Source organism: Cavia porcellus, unplaced genomic scaffold (genome assembly GCF_034190915.1).
Source record: "Cavia porcellus strain 051 isolate PalLab524CR breed Dunkin Hartley unplaced genomic scaffold, mCavPor4.1 scaffold_26, whole genome shotgun sequence".
Lineage (NCBI taxonomy): Eukaryota > Metazoa > Chordata > Mammalia > Rodentia > Caviidae > Cavia > Cavia porcellus.
In genome coordinates, this window is record NW_026947509.1 from 22,390,483 (window position 1) to 22,405,425 (window position 14,943).

At 46.6% G+C, this 14,943-nt stretch overlaps 1 long non-coding RNA gene across 2 annotated transcripts; it reads left to right on the plus strand.

The window, feature by feature from the left end:
• The first annotated feature begins 3 nt into the window (after positions 1-3).
• LOC106028642 (uncharacterized) lies at positions 4-13,924 on the plus strand. Of its 2 annotated transcripts, XR_010043367.1 has the most exons (3): positions 4-11,278; positions 12,107-12,952; positions 13,569-13,924. It is a non-coding gene; the product is annotated as an uncharacterized LOC106028642 (long non-coding RNA). The 2 variants fall into 2 exon arrangements; XR_001202252.2 differs by lacking the exon at positions 4-11,278 and having other exon boundaries at positions 11,287-12,952.
• The last annotated feature ends 1,019 nt before the right edge of the window (positions 13,925-14,943 follow it).

Below are 14,943 nucleotides of genomic sequence, written 5' to 3' on the forward strand. Positions count from 1 at the left end.
CGCGCGCCTACCCTTTCCGGCCCCGCCCCGCCAGTCGGACTGGACTAGCAGAGCCAGCCCCGCGCCTTGCAGTGGTTTGGATGGAACCTGGTTTCTGTTACGGGACACGTTTTTAATGCGTTTGTCAAAGGACATAAGCATATTTCGTAACTGTAGAGTTTTTCCTTTGGTTCCTTAAGTTCTCAGTAGTTCTTGTCGCAGGGTCAGATCTAGCCGTATTTTGGGTGGTGAACCTTTATTGTAGCAGTTACCACAGGGGTTATAGTATTTGTTTATTCATAGTTCGCAACTCCGCCCCGCCCGATCCCTACTCTGAAACTTCTGGCCGGCCTGGACTGATTACCTTTACAATTTTGGGGGGGGGGGTCTTTTTCCTTTTTATCGGTACCAGGGATCGAACTCACGACTGCCTGCTTGCAAGGCAAGCACTTAATGCCGCTGAGTTAAATCCCCAGCTCCCCCCCCCCCCCTTTTGAGACAGTTTCATTGGGCAGTTCAGGCTGGCCTTGAACTCACTCTGTATCCCAGGCTGGCCTCCAACCCTGCAATCCTCCTGCCTCAGCTCTCGAGTGCTTGGATTACCTGCGTGCACCGCCATGCCCAGTGGACTGTTTAGCTTTGTACTCGCAGACCTGCTTTGCTACTAGAATCCAGTCAGAACTAGTAAATGGTAAATGCATGAATAAATGTGCTACTCCTCGTGCCTCCTGTGTGACTTTGAGAAAAATACTTAAAAGTCTCTGTGAGTCTTGGTTATAAAAAATTTAGAGTTGTTCCGCTTCCTCTTAAGGTTGTGAGCCTCTAGGGAGATAATGAAAGTTGAGCATTAACCATGCTGCTAGGCATAAGAAGTGCTCCATATCTAGCAGCAACTGTTATTTTCAGTCATAGGAGAAATTTCTAATATATCTGGGCTTGGGGTTACCGATTTCCTGTGGCAAGAACAGGTAATATTAATAAATATTAACAACTAGATTGTAAACACTTTGAGCTTCTGCCTTTTGGGCATAAGAGGAGGCTGATGAAAAAGATACAATGTGGGTTTAAATTTTAAAGATATTACAACAAAAGACACATTGCCATTAATCCCCCTGAAAATACTCTCCCTCTTTGGGACACATTTAGCCATTGTTCTTACTGCTTTCTGAAGTGGTTCTTTTGCTGTTTTTTGAGACATGGTCTCACAATATACCCCTGGCTGGCCTTAAACTCTTGGCAATCCCTCTGCCTCAGCCTCCCCAGTGCTGAGATAACTAGGGAGTGCCACTGGACCTGGCCTGAAACAATTCTGGATGTGTTGTTTGGGAGATGTGATTTAAAAAAAAAAAAAATACAGAGAATGGGCTGGGGATTTAGCCCAAGTACTTGCCTGGTAAGTGGGTGGTTGTGAGTTCAATCTCTGGGACAAAAAACAGACAAACAAACAAACAAAAAAACAAAATACAGTGAATGGCATTCAAAGGAAGGATACTAAAACATTATAATCCCAGCATTTGGAGAGGCTGAAGCAAGTGGATGGGCGAGAGTTTGAGGTCAGCCTGGGGTAGACAGTGTCTTCCAAGCCAGCCTGAACAACAGAGCAAGAGTTTGTCTTAAAAAAACCTAAAAAAAAAAAAAAAATTCCAGTGAGCCCCCACCTTACTCACTGGAGCTGGCACTGTAGTGCTTTTTACTGTTCCCCAAAGTCAAAATGACAGTGAAAGGCACCTGTTTTGAATTGATTCAGCACAACAAGGCAGTCATGCCAGCCTGGCCCACATAGCATAGATTCTATGTCAATGAACAAACAAACTTTAAACAAAAATGAGGCAGAAGGAAAAATAAAATACACAAAATAACGAAGACCTTAGAGAAATTAGGGGTTTCTGTAGTGTAAGTTTCAGTGGAATTACTTCATTGAGGTATAGCACATAGGTCTTGGCTGGGGATTTAGCTCAGCGGCATAAGCGTCTGCCTGGCAAGCTTGAGGTTGTGAGTTTGACCCCGGTACCAAAAAAAAAAAAAAAAAAAAAGTGCACGGGACCTGGACATCGGGTCCCTATAGGAAGGGCCTGTGGAAATGCTCTTGCAGACCTTTAAGGAATTGTGCAAAGTGGTAGAAGTAATGGATAATGAAAGTAATGGGTAATTGATATTTTGTTTTCGAACAATGTCTAATAACTTTTTTGTTTTTTTGTGGTGCTTTTATAGGCTGTTCACTATATATGAGGCAGTGTTCAAACCACTTTGGATTATATTAGCACATTTAATGTTCACCACACCCCTGGGAAGTAGGAGTTATGTTTCTCCTCATTTTATAATTGAGGAAACTGAGTCACAGACAAGTTGGATAACTTGCTCACAGTTAAACTATTACCATGTGCAAGAGTCAAGACTTGAGTCACACTATCTGGATCAGAGTCCTTTCTGTTAAAACTGGTAGATTCTAGTATTTTTAGAGCAACACCAAGCTAACCCTAAACCAGATTATAAAACAGTTTATGAACATACACAAGAGAGAGAAGGCATGCCAGTTGTTCACCTGCTCTCAGAATCTTCAACTTCTTTCTGAAAACTCCATTTCCCAGGTTCCCTTGCAGTGTGATTTGATTTCTTTTGAGCTATCGGGATGCACTCATGGGAGATTCTTGCTATTCTGTGAGCTACCTCAGTATCTCCTTTTTGGCTTTTTCTTTTTTTTAGCAGCTTCATATTTGTGACTATTTTTATGTTAATATCTTTTGTTTGTTTTTGAGACAGGGTCTTATACATTTCAGGCTGGCCTTGAACTCATTATATAGCGAAGACTGACCCCAAGAGGGAACAAGATAGAAGTCACAGTGCCTCTATCACAGGCAGTGTATATCTAGTCACAGGCAGAAATGGATATACAAGGCCCTCACTAACCTATACAAAATCTAAAAGCAACACAAGCAGGGCACAGCAACACATGCCTACCATTTCAGGACTTGGGAGGCCCAGGCAAGAAGGTTGCAAGTTCAAGGCCAGCTGTGTGTTATATAGCAAATTTAAGGCCAGCTTGGACTCATAGACCCTGTCTCAGCAAAACAAAACAAACAAGAATATCTAGCAGGGTAACAAGCTGTCCATTCACCGACTGGAACTCAGAGCCTGAGCATAATTTCCAATGGCTCTTGGCTCCCATATTGGGCTCTTTGTTCTCTCTGTCCTCTGGGCCAATCTTTCTTTTTCCATAAAAGCCCATGTCTGCAGCTATGTAATTTTCTCAGCCTGCTTTTTGCTGCAGAAGTTTGGAGACTCAGGGTCCTCTCCTCATTCTGTGTTGTCTGTGCCCCTTTTGATCCAAGCTGAGAATGTTTCTGTCGATCGGGCTTCCGCTGAGATGCTGAGATTACTGAGGGACGACACTGTTCAGGTTTTCCTTTTCTTTTTCTTCCTTTTTTTTTTTTTTTTTTTTTTTTTTTTGTTGTTGTTTTGTTTTGTTTTTGGTACTCAGGATTAAACTCACGACCCTGCACTTGCCAGGCAGGCACTTGTGCCACTGAGCTAAATCCCCAGCCCCCCTTGTTTTGTTTTTGAAATAGGTTCTCATTAGGTAGTTCAGGCTGGACTTGAACTCACTATGTAGCCCAGTGGTCAAACTCTCAGTGATCCTTCTGCCTCAGCCTCCTGAGTACGGGGATTACAGGTATGCACCACCATGTGTGGCTCTGTTTCGTGTCTTAAAAATCTCCATTGTTTGGGCTGGGGATGTAGCTTAGTAGCACAGTGCCTGCCCGGTTGGTAAATGTGAGGTCCTGAGTTTGATTCCTGATACCAAAAAAAAAAAAAAAAAAAAAAAAAATCTTCACTGTTTAACCTTTAATCAAAGGGCTTCCAGAGCTTTACCTTAGCTGCTTTTGAGAAATTTTTATTTTGTACATCTTTTTTTTTTTTTGGTACCATGGATCAAACTCACAACCTTGTACTTGCCCAGCAGGTGCTTACACCACTAAATCCCTGGTGAGAAATTTTTGTTTTGCAAAGAGATGAGATCTTACTATGTGGTCCAAGCTAGCCTTGACTCTAGGACTCTCCTGATTCAGTTTCTCAATTTCTGGAACTACAAGTGTATGCCACTATGCCTAAATCCTTTTGAGATTGTGTGCGTGTGCGTGTGCGTGTGTGTGTGTGTAACTGAGGGTTGAACCTAGGGCCTTTGCACTGAGCTACACCCCAGCCATATTTAATTGTAATTTTTTTGTTTTGAGACAGGGTCTCATTAAGTTGTTAAACTGACCAGTCTGGTGTGAATTTAGTGATCCTCTTGCTTTGGCTTTTCAGAATGCATGGTTAAAAGACATGCTCTACCATGCCCGACTTCTCAAATTTTAACAGAGGATGTTATAGTCAACCTCCCCCGCCTCCCTCTCCCTTTTGAGACATTGTCTCACTGTGTAATTCAGGCTGGCCTTGAACTCACTATGTAGCCCAGGCTGACCTCAACCTCATAGTGATCCTCCTGCCTCTGCCTGCCAAATGCTGGGATCACAAGCATGTACCACCACACTTGGCCTGGCCTCGTTCTTATACAGTGTTTTCCTGAGAGTACCCTGGATTTGATGTCTGCATAAGAAGCCATTTTTAAATTTAGTGTAATTTGCTATCTGGAAATGCTGATTTGAAATCTGGCTACACTTGCATTTGTTTTTGTTTAGAGAAGGTCTTGCTAAATGGCTCTTGAATTTACAGTCCTTCTACCTCAACCTCCTGAGCATCTGGGTTTCTAAGCATGTCCATCACATCCAGCTACCGGCTCCTTTTAAAATAGTATTATCCTGCGGCTCAACACTTCTCACACTTTACTATAAGCAACAAAAGAAAGCAGGTGCCACCTCCAACACTCTGCCTGAAAATCTCCTTAGATTTCTCATTCATTAGCCAGATTTTCTGCTTTCCCCATTGCTAAAGGTTAACTACTGATGCTCAGCTCACCATATAATGAGACTCCTCTTTCTCCCAGTTTAAGAACACCTCCTCATTACCCTTTAAATCTTTATTGGCTGCCCCCCCCCTTTTTGGTACTGGAAATTTAACTGACAGTTTCATGCTTGCCAGGCAGGCACTGGGCTACTGAGCTATATCCCTGACCTTGGCTGCATATTTAAAGGTCTTTGTGAGGCACTGGGGCTCAGCATAGCCCTTGACACTTGCCTAGCAGGTACACGAGGCCCTAGGTTCAATCCCCAGCACTCTGAAAATAGAGACCATAGTTCTACTTATAGATACTTTTTTTTTTTTATCAGTACCAGGGATCGAACTCACGACCACCTGCTTGCAAGGCAGGTGCTTTTGCCACTGAGCTAAATCCCCAGCTCCTACTTATAGATACTTCGAGGCATTTTAATGTTACGCTAACTTCCCAGAATCTTCCCAGTGTCTGCCTTTTGTCGGATTTCAATGTTACTTGTTTAGGGGTGGGTGGGGGGACAGAGTCTCTCTGTGCAGTTCAGCTATGTAGTTCAGGTTGGTCTCAAACTCACAGACATACTCCTGCCTCAGCCTCCCAAGTACATGAGCAGGCATGAGTCACCATTCCCAGCACTAAAATCATTTTTTTTTCTTTTTTCTTTTTTTTTTATCACAGTAACATTCTGCTTTGAGTGTTCAAATCTAAATTAAGTTTCTATGGCTGGTTGATCCATTCCCCAGAATTTCAGCAGTTTAAAAAATGAACATTTGACATTTCAGCATGGCAGAAGGGTGTGATATCCAGTGCAACAGCAGCCATTACAACAACAGTGAGTTTACAAGCTTGAAAATAAAAGGTAACACACCAAGGATGATGGCCTGGCACTATGGGAAGTAGCTTGGTCTTTGATGATACCTGGACCAACCTACTACCAGGCTTCTGGTTCAGTGAGATAATATGTATCTCCATGATTTAACTAGAGATTTAAACGCAGGTTCACTTATTGGTAACCAAACACATTCCTACTTGATATTGAAAGGTAAATCGGACTCTAACCCATGGAAGGACGATGGAGACTCTGCCACGAACAAGTTTATTTGGTGCAAGGGAGGGGTTGTCTCTGACAGACAGTGACCTGAGGGGAGGAAGTCAAGAGCTTCTATGCTCCAGGAGGCCTAACAGGTACATTCTGGGCTAGAGCTGCATTATTAGCATCTGTGAGCAGGCAGTTCTTGGAAAGTATGCAGGGGGCTTTGCAGGTTTGCAGGGGTGACTGGGTTACACCTTTTACCTCCCTCCTTCCCGTGCCCCAGAGCTTGCTGCTCCTTCAGATATAAACTATTAAAGTTAGTACGACACTGTTGTAAAGTTAGTACATGCTCCTGTTCCAAAAAAAAAGTTACATTGGGCCATTTTTTGGACCAATCTGAAAATTTCTTCAGAAAAGATGGAGGAGTCAGTAAAATGTTTAGGAGATGGAATTTTAATGGTTGGGAAATCATCTATGCTTTCATAGAAAAGGGAGGGAAGGGTGGAAGAACATGTGCAGCACAGGGCAAGTGAACCGGGAGTGCATCCAGAAGATGAGGGCCACCATCTTATCTAAACTTTTTTTTTCAGCTTTGTGAGATCCAAATCTTACCTAGACTTTTAAAGACAGAATTTTAAATCAAAATGAGAAAGGCACACTTCCTCCAATAATTTTTGCATTTAAAGCTCATTCTTCTTTTTTATGTCCCAGGGATCAAACTTGGGACTTCGTACTTGCCAAGTAGGCACTTATGCTGCTGAGCTAAATTCCCAGCAATTTTTGCATTTAGATCTGTTTTAATCTATGAAAATTTTCAAAACCTTTTCATGCCAAAATCCTTATAACAAATGTGCACCCATCCACACACACACACACACACACACACACACACACACACCCCTGAACATTTAGCAGAACGTGGTAGCACATGCCAGTAATGCCAGCACTTGGAAGGCAGAGACAGGAGGATTGCTGCAAGTATGAGCCCAGCCTGGACTACATAGTAAGTTCAAGGCCAATATGAACTACATAGCAAGATGCTATCTCAAAAAAAGGGAGGAAGGAAAGAAGGAAGAAAGGAAGAAAGAAAGAAAGAAGAAAGAAAAAGAAATCAAGAGCAAGAGCCTTTACACTGGCGTACAAAGCACTATGGGATTTTGCCGTTACCTGTCTGACGACCTCTTCTGCCGTTTTGCCTCTTCCTACGCTGTTGCAGTCACGTGACCCTGCCCCTTACTACAGCAAGCACGTTCTCACCGCAGGCATGGCATTTGCTGTTCCTTTTGCTTGAGTGTCTTTCTTCCTGAGAACCATGTGGCCTGTCTCTTCATTGCCTCAGGTTCTCCATGGGACCTTCCTTGGCTTTACTATCTAAAATTACACCCCAAAACCGGCTGTGGTGTCACACACCTGTCGTTTCAAGGTTCTGCAGGGTGGAGATAGGAGGATCACAAGTACAGGCCCAGCCTGGGCAGTTTAGTGAGACTCAGTATAAAAAATAAAAAGGTCTGGAGGTGTAGCACAGTGCTAGGTTCAGTCCCTAGCACTGAAAACAAAAAGAAACACAAACAAAAAACAATACTTTCTATTTCACTTCTTCAACTTCCTCTTTAACACTATCACTATCCACCCACTACACATTTTACTCACTTATTTACCATTTGTACTGTGCTCTCTCACAGGAGTGTGAGTTCCATGTGGGTGAGGGTCTATTAGTTTATGTTATGTCCTTAATACCAGAAACCATGGGGCCCTTGTAGGCACTCAGGAAACCTTTATAGGAAGAATGAATGCATCCTGGACTGCTGGTTGTAAGCATCATATGGATGGTGTCTTTTAATCCACACAATTATTTGTTTTTTGGTTTTTTTTTTTTTTTTTTTGTCTTTTTTGTTTTTATCGCTACTGGGGATCGAACTCACGACTGCCTGCTTGCAAGGCAGGCGCTTATGCCGCTGAGCTAAATCTCCAGCCCCAATCCACACAATTATTATTTTAGTCACTTTCCTGTCACTGAAAGAATACCTGACACTTGCAACTTTACAGAGGACAGGTTTATTTTGGCTTACAGGTTCAGTGGGTTCAGTCCATGGTGACAGGCCCCATGGCAGAAGGGATGGGGAAACAGGATGGAAGAGGAGAGTGGCTCACACCATGGTGACCAGGAAGCAGAAAAAGAGGAAAGGAGCCAGGGATGAGAATACACCCCTCCAAGTCACATTCCCACTGACCCACCCTTTTTGACCAGGCTCCACTTCTGAGCATGAGACTTTATTTAAACCATAACAATTACCCTTTCTATTACTGTTGCATTTTTTAGGGGAAAAGGTTAGAGGGGATGAAATCCAGGGGTACCCTGCTAGCAAGTTACATCTCTAGCCCTATTATTATTATTATTATTTTTTTTTGGTCCTTTTCATTTTTATCGGTACCGGGGATTGAACTCACGACTGCCTGCTTGCAAGGCAGGCGCTTATGCCGCTGAGCTAAATCCCCAGCCCCTATTATTATTATTATTGAGGGTTTTTTTTGTTTTGTTTTGTTTTTTTGTACCAGGGATTGAACTTATGACCTTGTGCTTGCCTGGCAGGCACTTTGCTGCTGAGCTATATCCCTGGCCCTTTATTATTTATTTTAAGACAGGGTGTTGTTAAATTGCTCCAATTGGCCTCTCCTCCCTCAACCTCCTAAGGAACTGGAATTCCAGACATGACTCACTATACCTGGCTATGAGTTGCATTTTAAGGATGAGGAAGCTGAAGCTCAGGGAGGATGAATTATACACTGAAGGTCACCCAAGTAGTAAAGACTGGATTGAAATTCAGATTGTGTGATTCTAGTGTCTTTGCCCCTTATTAATATAGGATACTCCTTGCCTGTACTCGAAGCCATACTTTAAGAGGTTAGTAAAATGAAACAACCTGTTACCAGAGGAAGGTAACAGAAATGTTGAGTTTTTAAGCCATGACATATGATGAGGTGTTTATGGAACTAGAAGGGATTTTCTTGATTTGTTTTGTTTTGATCCTGGGAATCAAACTCAGGACCTCATACTTGCTAGGCAGGTGCTTATGTGGCTGAACTATAACTCCAGCCCCTAGAAAGGATTTTCAGTTAAAATTATTTTTAAATTGTTTCAGTTTTTTCAAGGCGGGGTATTGTTATACAATCCAGGCTGGCCTTGAATTTGCAGTGATACTCCTGTCTCAGCCTCCTAAAGCTAGAATTACAGGCATGTACTACCATTCCTGGCCAAAATTTAACTTTAGTGGTAGAATACATGAAAATTTGTCTCAGCACTATGGGAGGCTGAGGCAGCAGGAACTACCTCAGCCTGGACAATTTAGCAACTTAGGGAGACCCTACCTCATGATAAGAAATAAAAAAAGGCTAAGGATGTGCTTCAGTGTGAAGGCCTTGGGTTCAGTTCCCAGTATTGCAAACAGAAAAAGAAGTTTAAAAAGTAAAAAAAGAGAAGAGGAAGAAAACCAGATTCAAATATTTGGCAAGTTGTAGGGTGGAGTGAAAGTGCATTTATTTGGTATAATTTGAAGAAACTCAAGCTGGAATTGACAGCAAATGAAGACGCTCAGCAGACTCCCTGTGTGAGGCACAGAGGCTGAGGGCTCCAGCTGTTGGAAAGGAACAGCCACAGCTGTCTGGCCTCAGAGCCCCCTGCGATGACTCCTGTATCAGGATGGAGACAAATCCCAAAGGACAGAGGCCAGGAGAGCCTCCTGGAGCAAGCTGTGTTAGGTGCTGAAACAAAGCCAGTGAAGGTGGAGGCCAGGAAAAGTCCCTGAGGTCGGGAAGGCATTTCCTGAAGGCAGCAGCTTCAGTGGATACTGTGTTGCAGCTGTAGAGACTGAGTTAAAGAGCTTGCCCAGTGGCCTGTGTCTGTAATCCCAGCTATTTTGGAGGCTGAGGCAGGAGGATTGTGAATTTGATTTCAGCTTGGGCAACTGGGTAACACTCTGTCTCAAAACGAAATTAAAAAGAGGAAAGGGCTGGGAGTGTATTTAAGTAGCATAGTGCTTGTCTAGCACACCCACAGGGACTTGGGGTTAATCCCTAGTAACTTAAAAAAATAATAACGGTGAAGGAATGTAGACAGCTTTAAAATTTTTGGCTTGCGAAGATAGGAAAAAATAGGGGAAATTATGCAGTATCCATATGTAGCATCCAGGAGAGAGCTTTTCAAGATGGGGAAATCTGTGTCTGAAGGAGAATGGAGTTGAAGAACCTGCCATATGGTCACAGGAGGTGGCCTGTCCTTCAGCAGCGAATGAAATGCATTTTAACCTGTTATATCACAAAACTAAGAAATGCGAAGATAGTTTCAAAAAATACTTCGTATATTTAGAATATTTACACTTAACAAATGAAAAATTTTAGCACAAACTGCCATACAAGATACCTATAGTTCTTTCATTTGTTTGCTTTTTGGTTTTTTGAAGTTACAGCTTTAGAAACTTCAGGACTTTTATGGACCCGAGACTGGGTGGCGCAGGGCACAAGCCTGGAATTGCAGGACTCTGAGGCAGGATTGTTGTGAGTTCGAGGTCTGCCCGGGCTACACAGTGAGATTCTGTCTCAAAAAATAAATACATAAAGCCGGGCATGGTGGCGCTCTCCTGTAATCGCAGCACTGGGGAGGCTGAGGCAGGAGGATCCTTGCAAATTTGAGACCAGTCTGGGCTACAAAGTGAGTCCAAGGCCAGCCTGAACTGCTTATCAAGATCCCGTCTCAAACAAACAACTGCTTAGCAAGACCTTGTCTCAAACAAACAGACAACTCAAGTAAAAATAAAAAAGGAGAGTGGACAGGTAGAAAACAGACAAGAGAGAGATTGGGATCAAGGGATTCTCTTGGTTCTTGGGTGGGGAGGAGGAAAGGAGACGGTGCAGGTTATAGGCCTCCATGACCCACGAGGGTATTCTCTAAAGGCCTCAGGGAGGCGACACAAAACTGTCCCGCTGTTGGGCAAAGTGGACAGGGAGCTCCCCTGGCCCGGAGGGACCTTCTGTGATAGCGTTCTGGTTCTGCAAAGTCTCACCTGGCCTCGACCCTGCGGCCTAGGACACTGGCATCCTGGAGCGATCATTGTCGGAGGCATCCACTGGGGGGCAGTGTGACACCCAGGAGCCCAAGGACGGGCCCGAGAGCAGCGTCGCCCTCCCCTGTCCCCCAACCTGCGCCTTCCCAGAGGTGGCGAGCGCCGCGCTCCCTGCAGCCCCCGCAGGCGGACGGAAACTCTGACCTCGCTCTCGCCAGCTGGCAGCCTAAGAACGGCTCGTCTGCTGGTCCCGCCGGAGTCCCGCCCCTTTAAGTACAGGTGTCGGGGTGGAAGCGCGGGAGGGGAAAGGGGGAAGGGCGCTGAGGGTGCGGTCCAGGCCTGGGCTGGGCGGGCTCCGCGGGTCCTGACGCCCAGCACGAGGGGGCGCCACCGCCCTCTGCCAGGCGGGTCTGCAGTTGGGGCGCCCACCACCCTCTGCTGGGTGGCCGACTCGGTGGTGGGGGTGCAGCTTGGGACACTCTGCAGCCCAAGTCGCAGGAGTGTCCGAGGGTTGGGGTATCAGTCATGGAGCTCCGAGGAGTGTAGGTAGGAGACCTCTCTGCGGGGCCCAGCAGGCCAGGTCACCGCGGGACTGGGGGACGACCTGAAGGCATAGTGTTTTCAGAAAAAGCTGGGTCAATGCATCTTAACACTGAGCCCTTCCAGATAGGGAGAGGTTAGAGTTGGGAGTCCCTGCAGGGAATATGAGCCTCTTTACTCCAGTACAGTTTTTCTTTCTTTGTAAAAAGATACTTCTAAGGGCCAGGTGTGGTGGCCCACGCTTGTGGCGGGGTTAGCACTCTGGAAGCTGAGGCAGGAGGATCCCGACGAGTTCACGGGCTGCCTGGGCTACCCAGTGAATTCAAGGCTAGCCTGAACCACACAGCAACACCTTATCTCAAAAACCCAAACCAAACCAAAACAACAGAAACTTAAAGACTGAGGTAAAATTTACAGTGATGGTTCACAAAGTCCACGAAGTTTAAATGTACATTCCAGTGATTATTTAGCTTGTGTATTCTCTGCTTACATGTACACAGTTCTGTACCTAGGTATACAATACTTACATAATCACAGCCTTCACTGTCTGTGTGTGTTTTATCACAGCTTCCACTGGACATTCAGTGCAGCAGGCTTCCTGTGGACCTCCAGTGTGCCCACCACCACATCACCCTTTTGTAAAAGAAAGGACAGAGAACATGTATCCGTGGCTGTGAGGGAGGTTACGAGTTCTAGAAATTCCTTGGGAGAACTGTGCCATCAGAGGATAGTAAAGGCGGGTAACGGCTATGGGATCCATTTCCAGTGGCCAGAGTTTGGCGGATCTAAAGCGCGAGGAACAGTCCCTGGTGTCTGAATAGACCGTCCTAGCTCAGAAGCCCAGAGTTTGCTGGATCCAGGCCTTGTGCTCACCCCAGCCACGCTCCTAGAATAGTCAGGATCTGAGTGTCGCACGCAGTGCTTATGCGCTGCCTGTTGTATGCATCTCTGGCAGCGGGGTGAAGGTGATGTTGGCCCCAGAACAAATGCAGGCAAGTGAGTCTATGTCTGCTTGGCCTTTGGAGCACAGGTCTTTCCTCCTCTTGGTGAGCTGCCTGGCCTTGCCCTGCCCAGGCCCTTCCTGCCCCAGGTCTGGGAAGTAAGTAAGTGGGAAATCCAGTAATGGAGCAGGATGTGACCCATGGTGAGGCAGCTCCCAGATGTGGTCCAGTCCCTGAGTCAGCAAACCACTGTGGGCACTCGAAGTAAGTCCTTCCGTCCATTCATTGCAAGGTCTTGTGCTCTGCTGTTCTTCCTACCCAGATGCCCATCTGGTTCACTGTCCCTTTTGGGATAGGGAGCTTGCCGCCTCCATCCTCCTCCAAGCCATGAAGAACCTGGGTGGCCGAGGAATAAGGGACTTTGCAGGGAGCTGGCCTCACATGCAGGTGGAAGAAACTGCTCCCTGGGGAAGTAAGGACAGTCCCCGCCTGAGGTGTCTTGTGATGCCACCGGGGAACCTGCAGGCCTAGGACTGGTGGCGGTGGGGAGGGGAGGGGGCCTGGGCCTGGCTGGGGAAGGCTGGCCTGGAAGGCGCTGAGCCAACGGTACTAGGTCAGGGTGGAAAGTATGTGTGTGATCTCATTTGGAAGGTGGCTTCGGGCCAGTCAGGGCTGCCTTCCCTCCAGGCCTTGGCTGCTCAGCCCCTTGCAGGCTGCCTGTGGGTCTCCCTACTCTAAGACTGTCTGAGCAAGAAGGCAGAACGCCCAGGGGTGGGCCTAGGAATGCAGAATTAATCTCCTAAAGAGGTGAATTCAGATTTGGGGACAGTAGGAAGGAGGCACCGGGGCTTCTGGGCAGTAGATCAGCCTTGTCTGGGGTTTCTTGGGGGCCTTAGAGAATGGTGACCATCTTGAAGGCCTGTACCTTCTCCAGGCCCAGGAACCCAGATTTTCGCTGCTCCCATCCTTTCCCTGTCCCTGGCATGGTCTCTTGCAGCCCCACTTGAGTCTTGGTGCCTGCTTCAGCCCCTAAGAAGGATGGGGGTGGCACAGCAGCTTCCTGAGGAAGAATCCTTTCCCCCACACAGATGTCGCTGATGGTGCAGTGAGCAAGCCCACAGATGCTGACCGATGTAGGACACAATACCACAGAGACACCCAGCTACGCAGGGTCCATGCTGGAGAGACAACCCAGGCATACTGTCAGAGTCTGATTGTGCAGACAAAAAACAAAACAAACAAACAAAAAAAAAACAACAGAAAAAAACCCCAGACCTAAGGCTTTAAATTTGGAATTAAAACTAAGGTATATCATGTACAGGTACAGATCCCCTACAATGAATGTGATCATTATACAGCTCTAAATTGTACCATTAAACTTAATTGTAATTTAAAAAATTTGGACTTACACACATTGAGCCTGAGTAAATCATTTATCTTTCTAGGCCTCAGTTTCCTGATCTGTAAAATGGGGGGCATTTTAGTGCTTGTGTCATTGCATGTTGTGGGGACCTCAGCAGTTGCCAGCTGTCCCTTTGCTGAAATAGGGAGGTGTGTATGGAGGGGAAGAGGATTGGGAAGCCCATCAGATTGTGGGCAGGGTAGCCTGAAGTAGACAGTGAAGCATAGCAGGGCCAGCCAGATTGTGCGGGTGCCCAGGCCTCTCTCTTCCAGAGGGCACGGTTCCTCTTGGATCTCCTGGCCCCAATCCACTGACCTAGCACCTGGCTGGCAGCCCTGGAGGCATGGGCCCAGCTGGTGGCAGGAGCCCTTAATGAGGAGGTAGGGACAAAGGAGCCCCACAGCCCCCCTCTAATGTGTAGGGTACAGAGGTGGGCAGAGTACTGCCCCTTCCTGGCCCTGGCCCTTAAGCCAGCACCTCTGTAGACCTGGGTCCCTGGGATCTGCCCAAACCTCCTTGCAGATTCCCCTTGGCTCCCTGCTGGCTGCTCCAACTCACATGTGCTGCTTTCGAATAAAGGAACTTGGAACCATAGAAACTGGGTCAGGCCAGCAAAAGCAGAGTTTGCAGCCCTTGAGAGCTACAGGGCCCTTTAGCGCCCCACACCCTAGCCTGGCCAGGGGTTCACTGCAGTGGTGCCTTGTGATCACCAAGACACCTCCCTGGGTTGCAGGTGCCTTGGTGGGGTAGGTTAGACCGGCCCAAGCACATCAGAAGCACAGGACCCCAAGCCACCCGCTTGAGAAAGAACAGAGGCAGGGCCTGGGGAGCTAACCTGAGGCCCCGGAAGGCCAGGCCAGCGCTCTAGCCCTGAGCTACCATCTGCAGCCCTCACTCCATTGGGCTGTTTCTGAAGTCGTCTTCCACTTTTCCCCCTTTGTTTCTGGTCTTCACTCCATTCTCTCCCCCTTGGCTTCAGAGAGCATCTTGTGATTCCAGAATCACGGCCAAACAATTTCCTCGTGATGGAGAAACCGCACTCCAGCCACGGGAGCCTGAGG